We start from the raw sequence: 11,541 nt of genomic DNA, 5'->3' as shown, positions 1-11,541 counted from the left end.
AAGTGGTGTTGGGGGAAAAACATACAAAAAAAAAAACATAAAAAAATCCATGTACACAAACAACAAGTGTGCGGTTAAAATTGGCAAAAAACACACACATTTCTTTCCACAGGGCCGGGGGGTGAGACAGGGATGCAGCTTAAGCCCCACCCTCTTCAACATATATATCAATGAATTGGCAAGGGCACTAGAACAGTCTGCAGCACCCGGCCTCACCCTACTAGAATCTGAAGTCAAATGTCTACTGTTTGCTAATGATCTGGTCCCCAAACAAGGACGGGCTACAGCAGCACCTAGATCTTCTGCACAGATTCTGTCAGACCTGGGCCCTGACAGTAAATCTCAGTAAGACAAAAATAATGGTGTACCAAAAAAGGTCCAGTTGCCACAACCACAAATACAAATTCCATCTAGACAGTGTTGCTCTAGAGCACACAAAAAACGATACATACCTTGGCCTAAACATCAGCGCCACAGGTAACTTCCACAAAGCTGTGAACGATCTGAGAGACAAGGCAAGAAGGGCCTTCTATGCCATCAAAAGGAACATAACATTCGACATACCAATTAGGATCTGGCTAAAAATACTTGAATCAGTTATAGAACCCATTGCCCTTTATGGTTGTGAGGTCTGGGGTCCACTCACCAACCAAGAATTCACAAAATGGGACAAACACCAAATTGAGACTCTGCCTGCAGAATTCTTTAAAAATATCCTCTGTGTAGAACGTAAAACACCAAATAATGCATGCAGAGCAGAATTAGGCCGATACCCGCTAATTATCAAAATCCAGAAAAGAGCCGTTAAATTCTACAACCACCTAAAAGGAAGCGATTCCCAAACCTTACATAACAAAGCCATCACCTACAGCAAGCTGGTCCTGGGGCTCTGCTCACAAACACAAACAGACCACACAGAGCCCCAGGACAGCAACACAATTAGACCCAAACAAACCATGAGAAAATAAAAAGATAATTACTTGACACATTGGAAAGAATTTACAAGACAACAGAGCAAACTAGGCTATTTGGCCCTAAACAGAGAGTACACAGTGGCAGAATACCTGACCACTGTGACTGACCCAAAATAAGGACATCTTTGACTATATATAGACACAGTGAGCATAGCCTTGCTATTGAGAAAGGCCGCCGAAGGCAGACCTGGCTTTCAAGAGAAGACAGGCTATGTGCACACTGCCCACAAAATGAGGTGGAAACTGAGCTGCACTTCCTAACCTCCTGCCAAATGTATTACCATATTAGAGGCACATATTTCCCTCAGATTACACAGACCCACATAGAATTCGAAAACAAATGCATGAGCACTGAGCAGATAGAATCGTTTTATTTGTAACTGATTACCTCAAGACTCACGTCAGAATATGGTGCAACTTGCAATACATAACAATAATATTGTAATAGTTGAAGAGTCTACACTAGGGCTGTCAAACTCATTTTGCCCCGGGAGCCACATTCGGTCTTCAACAAGGTCCGGAGGGCTGCACTGATTTAAAAAAAAATAATCCTCAGAATTAGCAACAAATAGTCCTCTATTCATTGTTTTTGGAATTTTCAATGCTCCCTGACTGTCTAGCTTTCATTTAGGTGATTATTGGCAAGCTGGACACAGTCAATAAATTGTATGAAGGTAGGTTCATAAATTATTTCTACACAGTTTAGATTTGGTTTTAGTCATTTCAAAGTGTATTGAGTTTATTTCCACCACACCAAATAATTGCAAAAAATATTTGATTCAAACCACCTGTGGGCCGGATTGGACCCCCTGCCGGATCCGGCCCATGAGCCATATGTTTGACACCCCTGATCTACATGTTTGAAATGGGACCCAGAGAGGTTAAGAGTTGACTGTACTGCAGTTGAACCCTTCAACCTTGGATGCTGATAAATAATTGGGGTGCGGACACAGCAGCCATGTGCGTCAGTAACCTCAGGCAGGCACTGATAGAGCTTCCTGTGTGTCCCCCTCCTTCCCCCTCCTCCCCCCTGGCCCCTGGCCCTCAACAGGGCCACCAACACCAGGGTGACAAAGAGCCAAGACCTCCCGAGACAATGATTCCATTACCACAGGTCTCAGATTTCCATTGACTCAGGAGGGCTTTGTTCTGACAGAGATAACCCACAGCTCACTGTCCAATAGGATCGGCTGCTGGAGGGAATGTACTGTATTAAGATGTTGAATACTAGATATCTGGGCCTGACATATGACTTGTTACCTGTGAAGTGAAATGGCTCCCATCTCCTGTTGAGTCTGACCTATAGGAGGTCTACTTATTCCAGAGGGCCTGGGAGTGTTTTGGCCTAATTGCCCCTAGCCTCTTCCCACTTACACACACCTGGCGCTCATTTCAGAGCTTCCGTTCCTAGCACTCCATATCTGCCATTGAAGAGCTGGACATCAGATAAAACCACATAGGGGAGGTGAGGCTTTGCACATGACGGCTGACGCAATGATTAATGACAGAACCTAGAGTCCGATGGGAGTGCCATGTGTGCCTCCATCAGTTTAAACACTCCACCACCTCCCACAATTAAAGTAAATTATCTTGAACTTTACCCAACCTCTGGACCAAGGTTAAAGGGATAGAGTCCTCAAAATACAAATGTACATGATTTTTCACTTACCTCAGCTGTAGGAGATGCTTAGAGATAGTTTTTGGATACTAAGTTATCTTACTGAGATACCGTACTAAATCATTGCTAGAGGTCCGATCATTCTGAAAATATGTATAAAACACCTTACAAACCAGCCAATTAAACTGTTATCATAGGTATGTAGACATTACTTTATTTTCAAGGTAAACTTCAGACAGGAAGCAGAACTTGAAACAGAAAGTCACTTCTCTGTAGCAACTGCCTTCTAGGGGATGGGGGGGTGCAAGTGTGCATTGACATCTCTAAAAGCGTACCTAAAGCTCTTTATCATCCTATCAGCATCACTTCAGACATTCCCCATCACTCTGAAGGCAACAGTCATTCAGACCTTTATGAGTCACATGAAATTGCCTGCTTATTTGAAAGCTCTCAGACACTCTGCTCACGTTTTAATGATATCACCGATGATTGGTTACAGCCTTTTGCTTCGAACTTTCCACTTAGTGAAATAAACTATGGTACCAAGAATAAAAACAATCAACTCATTTTTTATTTTCATAGTTAAAAACAACCCCTTGCCTACGTGACTTTTATGGTCCTGTAAAAGTCCTGGAAAGTGTATCTGCTGATTAAACCACAAAGTCTGTCAATCGCCTCTCCCCATTCCCTGAAATGGAGGAATGGCTTTGTACAATAATTAATTCATCTGCTCACTCGCTTTCCCTGAAACTAGAACTAATCCTGCCAATGCATTATTCACCAATAACCAACACTTCCACCATTAATATTTCAGCACTGCCCAGCTAATGTTTTTCTCATGGGGTTTTGGATCACTTACTGGTATGAGATAGAAATGGACGAGATGGAAGGTTCATAGGATCTGTAGTGTTATATTCATCCCAGGAAGTAGAAAAGTGACCACTCATCCTTACTAGGGTTGAACATTTTCCCGGTGTTTACAAATGTTCCATCCTGAGAATAAATCACTGTTCTCCCAGGTAACCCGGTATTTCCCGCCAAAACCTGAAGTGTCATTCAAAAGCATTATAAAGCATATAAATATCTGGATTTGATTAGAACTTTGATCAGCATGAAAATTCTAATGATTGTGCCATTATCCAATAGATATATGATATAGACTACTGCACATAAAAGCCTATAGATGTAGCTAGCTATATGCTCTCTTGGGTAAATACATTAAACTAGCTCCAGTAGGCTAATCTTTTTGACTGTGAACTGTATTACTGTACTGTATTGTATTATACTGTATTATATGGACTGGAATTACGCACATCGTTCAAACCATGATAAAGCAGAAGAGAACATGCGATTCTGGTGCATCACATGCAGCCTACAAAGTTACAAGTATAGTTACTGCATCGCAGTGCTAGCTGTGCCACTAGAGATCCTGGTTAGAGTCCAGGCACTGTCGCTGCCGGCCGCGACCGGGAGACCCATGGGGCGGCGCACAATTGGCTCAGCGTCGTCCAGGGTAGGGAGGGTTTGGCCGGCAGGGATGTCCTTGTTCCATCGCGCACTAGCGACCCCTGTGGTGGGCCGGGCGCAGTGCACGCTAACTCGGTCGCCAGGTGTACAGTGTTTCCTCCGACACATTAGTGCGGCTGGCTTCTGGGTTAAGCGGGCACTGTGTCAAGAAGCAGTGCGGCTCGGTTGGGTTGTGTTTCGGAGGACGCACGACTCTCGACCTTCACCTCTCCCGTGTCCGTACGGGGGTTTCAGTGATGGGACAAAGACTGTAAATACCAATTGGATACCACGAAATTTGGGAGAAAAAGTGGGGTAAAATACCACCCCAAAAAATAAAATACAAATAATAATAAAAAAGTATAGGCTAGCAAAATGTATTTTAATTTTGAAATACAGTGCATTCGGAAAGTGTTCAGACCCCTAGACTTTTCCACATTTTGTTACGTTACAGCCTTATTCTAAAATGGATTCAATTATTTTTTCCCCTCATCAATCTACACACAATACCCCATAATGATGAAGAGAAAACAGATTTTTTGAAATTTTAGCAAATTTATTAAAAATGTAACAGAAATACCACCCCAAAAAATAAAATAAAAATAATAATAAAAAAGTATAGGCTAGCAAAATGTATTTTAATTTTGAAATACACTGCATTCGGAAAGTGTTCAGACCCCTAGACTTTTCCACATTTTGTTACGTTACAGCCTTATTCTAAAATGGATTCAATAATTTTTTCCCTCATCAATCTACACACAATACCCCATAATGATGAAGAGAAAAAAGATTTTTTGAAATTTTAGCAAATTTATAAAAAATTTAACAGAAATAACTTATTTTCAGAAATATTCAGACTCCACAGAGAAAGACTGCTAGAGAGTGCTCGCGCGTGCACTGATTTAAAGCAATGATATTCTAGTGATAAGCTGTTTTAAAACTCTGGAGCTGCAATTAAAACAATTATAATCTTTACAATTAAAAGACAAGGTGACCCCTGAAAGCCAGATGGAGATTGGTAAATTAGACGCGCATTCGGTCTTTATATTACTGTAGCATAGGCTATGCTGCAGCAAATATAGGCCTACCTATCACAAGAAAGAAAGTTACCATGATGAGATGATAGGTCTACATGCATTGTGAACTGCACTCCATACTGAGATGGGCTGTCTGTCCCCACCCTGAGCATTGATTCATCATGCAGAGGCCGTAGAGAAGACAGATTTAGACATTTCATGTAATATAAGTTCAATTTCATGACATGCTGTTCATATAAATCATTTATTATAATTTACCGGTTTCTCGCAGTTATTTATCCCGGGAAAAGGGAGTGGTTTTGGGCGGTAAATCCCGGTAAATCTCGGTAACTGGGTCCACGCCATTCAACCCTAATCCTTACATCTATTTCAGGACAGTTTACATAAATCTAAATTGATTTCAGATCAATAGCAGTGTTTTAGAAGCTGATTTATACCTCATGTATTAACTTCCTATTTCTCTCATGTGTTTATGTTTTTAAGCTTGCTATTGTTTGACTGTATGGATGAGTGTAATAACTTTGTTAGTATATGGATACCAAGACAGATGTCATTGAATCATGTCTTTGTAACAGATGTCTTTGCATCTAAAAAAGTAGTATGGCAACACTTTCCCTTCACATGTATAATTAGGAGCATTATAACCTCATTTTGAGTCACAATTCTCAATATAACTTCTATAATTAACCCACTTCTAAGGAATACATATTCCTATCATCACAAAACTCAACTCAGCACTAAGTAGCCTTGTTGATAATGGAACTGGGTAGGACGCTACTCTTACCATTCTTGTGGTGTAGTTATTCAGGTCTTATACCAGTCTAGGCCTTGGGGACCAGTCATAACTAACAGTCATCTGTTTTAAGCTGGTGCAGGACAACAGTACATGCTTTGTCTTACCATGAATAATTGTCAGTAGCTATGGCCAACATAGTGTATGTACTCATGAGGGAATTGCTGAGATAGTCCAAAGTTATGGGAACACATACTCTAGTTGGTTGACTTCTCACTGGCCGCAGCACATGAGGAGACGATCGGAAACATTTAGCAGCATTAAGCTTTTCACGATCAGATGATGGGAGAGTCTCTGAAGACAGAGAACAGTAATTCACCATTCACAGGTCCCCAGGAGAGGAGAAAGAGAGGGGGAGGGAGGGAACATGGGAGAGAGAGAGACAGAGAGAGAGACCGACAATGTCTGAAACCCTGTCTCTTTAAAGAGTATCTTAAATAAATCAAATAGCACCAGTCTTTTCCTACTAGCACTGACATTGCTGATAACTAATTTGTTGAGGGGACTGTGATATGTTGTTGTAATAATAATATGCCACTTAGCAGACGCTTTTATCCAAAGCGACTTACAGTCATGCATGCATATTTTTTTTTGTGTAAGGGTGGTCCCAGGGATCGAACCCACTACCTTGGCGTTACAAGCGCTGTGCTCTACCAGCTGAGCTACAGAGGACCACGTCTCATCTAGTTATCTTAAGATGACTGCACTAATGTAAGTCGCTCTGGATAAGAGCATCTGCTAAATGACTAAAATGTCAACCTGGTCTCAGCGCATTTCGTATTATTCTTTACGTAATTCCGACACAACTATTTAGTATGATATGTTACGTTTCGTATGGTATGGTATGTATTAACTTGTGGATGTCCATCACCCATTTCGTATGATAGGAGAGATTAGATGGAAAGACCAAGGGGCATGCAGAACTGTTGCATGCCAAGCGGCATGAAGTGCGATCAGTGGAAATGACCAAAACAGCCAATGTTAAGTAGCCTGCCTCAATTAGATAAAAAATGTAATAACAAGAACTACTCTTACTGCAGTGTTTCCCTTCACCTTTGAAAAGGAAATATATGTTACGTTACAAGACTTCACTAGATGTTCTATAGTCAGAATAAGAACCAGATACTTCTCTTTTACTTTATTAACTAAAGTTAAAGAAGTTTATCTCAAAACATTGAATTACATTTAACCATGTAATGATTTCTTAAGACAGAGATTTAACTTTGACTTTAACCATTCTGTGTTTTGTAACTCAGATATTGAATCGGCTGACATATTTTCTTCACGTTAACCTACTAAAACCTTTTGGGATGCATTTCAGTACTAGATCACATACCTATAATGATCTATCTATACCCACTTTAACATTTAATAACATCAGGTTTGGTTTTCTAATGGAGGACAGGAAGCAGAATGTATGTATAAATGTATTATTATTTTTTTACTACCCCCTTGTTTACTGTCTTCTTAAAGGAGGTAAAGTTATATAAACAATCTTTGAAATTGGTTAAATCCAAACAAGCCTTTGATTTTTATAATAATTTCTGTAATTTTATTCCTGAGCAGACCACCCTGTGTATTTATTTTATTTTATTATTTTATTAATTTTTTATTTGTACAAGTTTGCTCAGTGTGTTTATTGAAAGACATGTTATTGCTATACAGTGCATTCGGAAAGTATTCAGACCCCTTGACGTTACAGCCTAATTCTTAAATGGATTACATTGGTTTTTTCCCCCTCATCAATCTAAACACAATACCCCATAATGACAAAGCAAAAACAGTTTTTTGGAAATGTTTGCTAATGTATTAAACATAAAAAATGGAAATATTACATTTACATGTATTCAGACCCTGTACTCAGTACTTTGTTGAAGCACCTTTGGTAGCGATTACAGTCTCGAGTCTTCTTGGGTATGACACTACAAGCTTGGCACACCTGTATTTGGGGAATTTCTCCCATTATTCTCTGCAGATCCTCTCAAGCTCTGTCAGGTTGTATGGGGAGCGTTGCTGCACAGCTATTTTCAGGTCTCTCCAGAGATGTTCGATCGGGTTCAAGTCCACTCCTGCGTTGTCTTGGCAATGTGCTTAGGGTTGTTTTCCTGTTGGAAGGTAAACCTTTTCCCCAGTCTGAGGTCCTGAGTGCTCTGGAGCAGGTTTTCATCAAGGATCTCTCTGTACTTTGCTCTGTTCATCTTTCCCTTGAACCTGACTAGTCTCCCAGTCCCCTGCCACTAAAAAACATCCCCACAGCATGATGCTGCCACCACCATGCTTCACCGTAGGGATGGTGCCAGGTTTCCTCCAGACGTGACGCTTGGCATTCAGGCCAAAGAATCTTGTTTCTCCTATAGGTGCCTTTTGGCAAACTCCAAGCAGGCTGTCATGTGCCTTTTACTGAGGAGTGGCTTCCATCTGGCCACTCTACCATAAAGGCCTGATTGGTGGAGTGCTGCAGAGATGGTTGTCCTTCTGGAAGGTTCTCCCATCTCCACAGAGGAACTCTGGAGCTCTGTCAGAGTGACCATCGGGTTCTTGGTCACCTCCCTGACCAAGGCCCTTCTCCCCCGATTGCTCAGTTTGGCCGGGCGGCCAGCTCTAGGAAGAGTCTTGGTGATTCTAAATTTCTTCCATTTAAGAATGCTAGAGGCCACTGTGTTCTTGGGACCTTTAATGCTGCAAAAATTTCAGAAATGTTTTGGTACCCTTCCCCAAATCATGTCCAATCAATTTAATTTACCACAGGTGGACTCCAATCAAGTTGTAGAAACATCTCAAGGATGATCAATGGAAACAGGATGCACCTGAGCTTCGAGTCTCATAGCAAAGGGTCTGAATACTTATGTAAAGGTAAGGTATTTCTGTTTTTTATTTTTAATAATTGTGCCAACATTTCTAAAAACCTGTTTTCACTTTTATCATCATGGGGTATTTTACATTTTACATTTTAGTCATTTAGCAGACGCTCTTATCCAGAGCGACTTAGAGTTCGTGAGTGCATACATGTTTCATACTGGTATTGTGTGTAGATTGATGAGGAAATGTTTTTATTTAATTAATTTTAGAATAAGGCTGTAACGTAACAAAATGTGGAAAAAGGGAAGGGGTCTGAATAATTTCCAAATGCACTGTATGTGAATTATGCCTGTTTGATTTTTGAAAATGTCCCATCCCCAAAAGAAAAATCGAAGACGTAACTTGAAAAAAATAAAAAAATAATTATGTAGCCTGCCTCAAAGGAAAGATGTGTTAATCTCAGTTGGAGCACATTGTTATTGTGAAGACTGACTCCACATCCTTGCACACCTTCTGAAGCTATTTCAATATCTCATGGAGAGATGTGTTTACTAGGTTTCTTATTCAGGGACACAAATGCATTGTGTTTAAAGTGGGTAGATGTTTGCTGGCTTTCCAAGTGTGATGCGATGCGGCCTGGTTTGATTGGTTAATCAGAATTGTTTAGCTAAGTGAATCTCAGGAAATGTTGTTCCGCTCCAAGTTCTTGATTGCTAGAAAAAGTATGCAATATAAGTATATTGCTAGAAGAAGTCTGGGGTTGATAAGGAAAACAAATTAAATCAACAAGATAAACTATGGGAGATATTGTCTCTGACAGACTTGAAAGTCTGTTAGACCATCCTTAACCACTTAGTCAGGGACCCTTTCACAGTAACTTAACCTAAATCCCACTGACTGCCCCTTGTTACTGTACTGTACTACATTTAAGCTTAAATTTAAGTCATTTAGCAGACACTCTTATCCAGAGCGACTTACAGTTTTTTAGTGAGTGCATACATTTTCATACTGGCCCCCCATGGGAATCGAACCCACAACCTTGGTGTTGCAAACACCATGCTCTACCAACTGAGCTACACGGGACTATAGGTTTTGGAAGTCATTGTGTTAGCTATAAATAAATCTGTATTCCATTACAATAACTCACTGTAGGCTACCACTTCATTTAAGTAAAGCCCATTGAGTGATTTAAAGAGCCTAAAACCACTGGATGAACTGCTTGGCTGAACTGCTATGAAATAATTAGACCCAATTATGTCATTCAAGGCATGACCTAGACTTAATCGACATAACCTCCAATAAAGATACTATTTCAACAGTCAGTCAACATTTAAATATTAGGGTCTGATATTAAATATGAATCAGAAAGATTTGTGTGTAATTAATACGTTATGTTAATATGGCTTTCAACTGGTACAAAAATCCATGAGAAGTGGTCAGTTTTACAAAGTGCCACTGCCTGAAACAGATTCCCTCTCTATAGCCAGAGTGGAACACCTGACAGAGGACCCACAGGAAGACCTGATCCAGGCTGGAAACGAGGTAGAATTTCACCCCCTCCTCTTTGAAGTAACAGAGACGGATTCAGACCCCTTATTATCCTGATACCATCTACACTCAGACATGTAAGTTAGCGACTCAAATCTATGGGGACAGATTGGATTGCGTTAAATAGTGCTATTTTATAGTTTTCTCAGGCTCTCCTGGCTTTCTCAAATGGGTGCCGCTAACAATGAGGAACAGTGCTGAACATTCAGTAGCACAGACTGGCTGGGAAAAAAGATATCTCAGCTCTAACCCCCTTTTTGAGATAGTGTTTTTTGGTTGGTGTTGCCACAATTCACTATGACGTAGTGGGTCTTTAGGACCAACTTAGCAGGCATGATATGGACAGAGGGTTCAAATGAATTACACTCACATAGTTTGAGAGTATTACAGAGGATTTGTTATGAGTTAATTATGTGCTTCATTTTAAATACGTTATGTCCAGATGAAAACACTGGCTAAAGTCATACAATAAGACTGCAGTAAGGGGTGACAGATTAATTAATAATGTTACACTGTATCTACCTCTGTGATTGTTTCCACGGTTTCCCTAAGCAGCTTGGAGGGGGAACTGTATATCTAGTGTATCAAAACATCCAACATATTGTTTTCTTATGTGACGAAAAGTGTTTTCCTCAAGGAGAACTTCTTCCCAACATCTGAGTTTGATTAGGATTGCTGAACAACAGTAGAGTATCAGAGAAGCAATGAAGATGAAATCAATGAAATACAAAGAACCTGAGCACCTGCAACACATTGCTTTTGATAAAAATGACGGTTATAATTATTGAATGCCTGACAGAGGGATGCATGCAGCAGATGGACTTTGATACAGTAAAATCAAATCAAATCAAATCAAATTTTATTGGTCACATGCGCCGAATACAACAGGTGCAGACAGTACAGTGAAATGCTTACTTACAACAGTGCATTTATTTTAAACAAAAAAAGTAAAAATAAACCAACAACAAAAAAAAGTGTTGAGAAAAAAAAGAGCAGAAGAAAAATAAAGTGACAGTAGGGAGGCTATATATACAGGGGGGTACCGTTGCAGAGTCAATGTGCGGGGGCACCGGCTAGTTGAGGTAGTTGAGGTAATATGTACATGTGGGTAGAGTTAAAGTGACTATGCATAAATACTTAACAGAGTAGCAGCAGCGTAAAAAGGATGGGGTGGAGGGGCAGTGCAAATAGTCCGGGTAGCCATGATTAGCTGTTCAGGAGTCTTATGGCTTGGGGGTAGAAGCTGTTGAGAAGTCTTTTGGACCT

This window comes from Coregonus lavaretus, assembly GCF_964263955.1.
Source record: "Coregonus lavaretus genome assembly, chromosome: 10".
NCBI lineage: Eukaryota > Metazoa > Chordata > Actinopteri > Salmoniformes > Salmonidae > Coregonus > Coregonus lavaretus.
Note: the sequence above shows the minus strand (reverse complement) of the source record.